This window comes from Orycteropus afer, unplaced genomic scaffold (genome assembly GCF_000298275.1).
Source record: "Orycteropus afer afer isolate SDZICR_OR568_19922 unplaced genomic scaffold, OryAfe1.0 scaffold00135, whole genome shotgun sequence".
Taxonomy (NCBI): domain Eukaryota; kingdom Metazoa; phylum Chordata; class Mammalia; order Tubulidentata; family Orycteropodidae; genus Orycteropus; species Orycteropus afer.
Genome location: NW_006921722.1, coordinates 7,756,602 through 7,759,368, shown reverse-complemented (window position 1 = coordinate 7,759,368; position 2,767 = coordinate 7,756,602). Strand labels below are relative to the sequence as shown.

Below are 2,767 nucleotides of genomic sequence, written 5' to 3'. Positions count from 1 at the left end.
GACTAATACAATATTTGTCCTTTTGTGAATGACTTATTTCACTCAGCATAATGTCCTCCAAGTTCATCCACGTTATGCGGTGTTTTGCAGATTCTGCATTATTCTTTAGGGTTGCATAGTATTCCATTGTGTGTATGTACCATAGTTTGGTTATCCATTCCTCAGTTGATGGATGTTGCATTTAGTATTGAAGTCACTGTTTGCAGTGAAAGGCGTTGGTGCACTTTTTGCGGGCGAGAGTGCTCCCTGAGTGGAGACAACAAACGTGGGCCTGTCTTCTAGAACGCTGCCAGGAAAGGACCGGAAGGATGAGGCAGGTGTGTGTTTGGAGGACGCAGGATCCTGTCCTTGACAACTTCCAGGTTCTTTGATCCTGAAAGCAGAGGGGCTCTGGTGGAAAAGTCTAGATTGTAGCAAGTGGTAACTGATGGGCAAGGGCCCGAGGAGAGGGGACCACGCTCCGACAGAAGGACCTGCAGTCTTCCTGTGAAAGCTCAGGAAGGTGTGCAAAGTCCTGTGCAGTTGGGGTGAGTGTGGGAAGCTGACCTGAGCAGGGGTAGGTGGCAGGGCTGGCTCAGGAGAGTGGGGAAGCTTTGATCCAGCCGCCTTAGGAACCGGGACAGATACCTGAGCAAGAGTGAGGAGGAGGATTGCCGAGAAGAGACGACAGCCCACAGTGGGCCTAACTGGGGAGAATCATTTTCTGTGTTGAGGGTAGGTACATCCCGGGTCCATCCCAGAGGATCAGCGGGTTTCCGTCAGTAGCTCCGAATGATAACAGCTGACATTTTCTTTCATCTGGCCAGTAAGCATTTTCCCAGGACCGCCTTAGGTACTGCCTGGGGATGGCTGTCTGTCTGCAGCCTGGGCTCCCTGGGAGCCGAGTGTTACCACTACTCCACCGCCCGCCGTGGGGTCAGGGGCCCTGGAGAAGGAGCAGGGTCCACTCCCGCTGAGTTACATAAACCAATGGGAACAGTGTCTGTGACGGCCTTTGTGACTCTGGGGATGAAGGCTTTGTTGAAATGAGAGCTTCTTGCCTGAGGAAGACAGCCCCTCTGTAGTGCAAACGCTTGGAAGGGTCAGTGGCTGGCATTCCTGGCTGGTTGTGCAGGGGCCTTGCTTGCCCAGGCTTAGATCTGAGCTGCGGGAGAGTCAGTCCTGGAGCAGTCACTGGGAGATGTACACTTTAGCTTCTAGTCGGAGGACCACACTGAGAGCATCCTGTTTCCTAGGAATCAGGAGAGGCATAGAAAGGCCACCTGGGAACCTCCATGAAGATGACCACAGTGTGCCCACAACACCACAGACACCAGCAGCTCCACTGATGAGTGGAGAAGGGGCTGTGGTTTCTGCGATTGTTTATATTGGGGCGGCACGGGGGCCATACCTTTGGCTGTGGCCCTGTGCCCAGAAAGGGAGTTCATCTCTTGGGACTTAAAAATGTTTCTCATGGTGCCACTTGCCCTGCCCTGCAGGGACTGCAGATGCCCCATTTGTACCAGCTCCTTCCGGATGGCACCCAGCCTCCCTGAGTCCCTGCAGGATCTGAGGCAAGCAAGGCAGAGAGTACGTACCATATTTGCTGCTTCTCTTACTCTCTGGCCTCTAGAATTTTTTTAACGAGACTTAGGACCTCAGTTATATGCTATGTTCAGAAAGCATGGTGCTCAGCTGCACAACCTAGTAAGGTGATGAGCTTGGGCATATCATGTTACCTTCGGAGTTGAACATTCGCTTCTGCAAACTAAGGATTATAGTTACGTCTGCTCTGCCTACTACATGGAACACTACATGGAGTACCTACTGCACGGTGCAAACTGTTAACATGTTCAGCTGTTAACCACAAGATTGGAAGTTCAAGTCCACCCAGAGGTGGCTTGACAGAAAGGACTGGTGATTTGCATCTGAAAAGTCAGCCGTTGCAAACCCTATGGGACACAGTTCCACTCTTAAACACGTGGGGTTACCATGAGTTGGAGACAACTTGACGGCAACTGGTTTACCTACCACACAGCATTGTTCTGTGGGTGAAGTAGGAGAATGGAAGTGGAACTGAACAAGGAAGAGAGAATAAGAGTTGATGGTTTCAAGTTGTGGTGTTGGCAAAGAATGCTGAAAGTACCACGAAATACCAGAAGAACAAACAGATCTGTCCTGGACGAAGTGTAGGTGGAATGCTCCTTGGAAGTGAGAATGGCCAGACTTCGTCTCACCTTCTTTGGTCATGTTGTCACAAGAGACCATTCCCTGGAGAAGGATGTCATGCTCAGTAAAGTGGAGGGTCAACAACAAAGGGGAAAGCCCTCAACAAAATGGATTGACAGTGTGGCTTCAACGATGGGCTTAGGTACAGCAGGATTTGTGAGGATGGCACGGGACCAGGCAGTGTTTTGTTCTGTTGTCCACAGGGTCACTATGCGTCAGAGCTGACTTGACAACACCTGACAACAACAAGTGAAACTGAAAATTTTAAAGAACTATACAATGTAGTTATTAATCTAGAGAAGACCCAAATTTGGAGTCTTTCTTCCCTTCACGTCGTACACAAGTCCATTTCTCAGAATCTCTTCTATACCACCATGTGGGTGAGAGTCAGGAGCTGAGGGGCCGGGAGAGAGAGAGATGGAACCCAAGATCCTTTGGGGATTTTTTTTTAAGGGTTGCATAGTATTCCATTGTATGTATGTACCATGGTTTGGTTATCCATTCCTCAGTTGATGGACACCTAGATTGTTTCCATCTTTTTGCTATTGTAAATAGTGCT

The 2,767-nt window shown here is 49.7% G+C and overlaps 1 protein-coding gene across 1 annotated transcript in view; it reads left to right on the top strand.

The window, feature by feature from the left end:
* The window catches only part of TULP4 (TUB like protein 4), a 204,274-nt gene that overhangs the window by 38,553 nt on the left and 162,954 nt on the right, over positions 1-2,767 (top strand). The window lies entirely within an intron of this gene.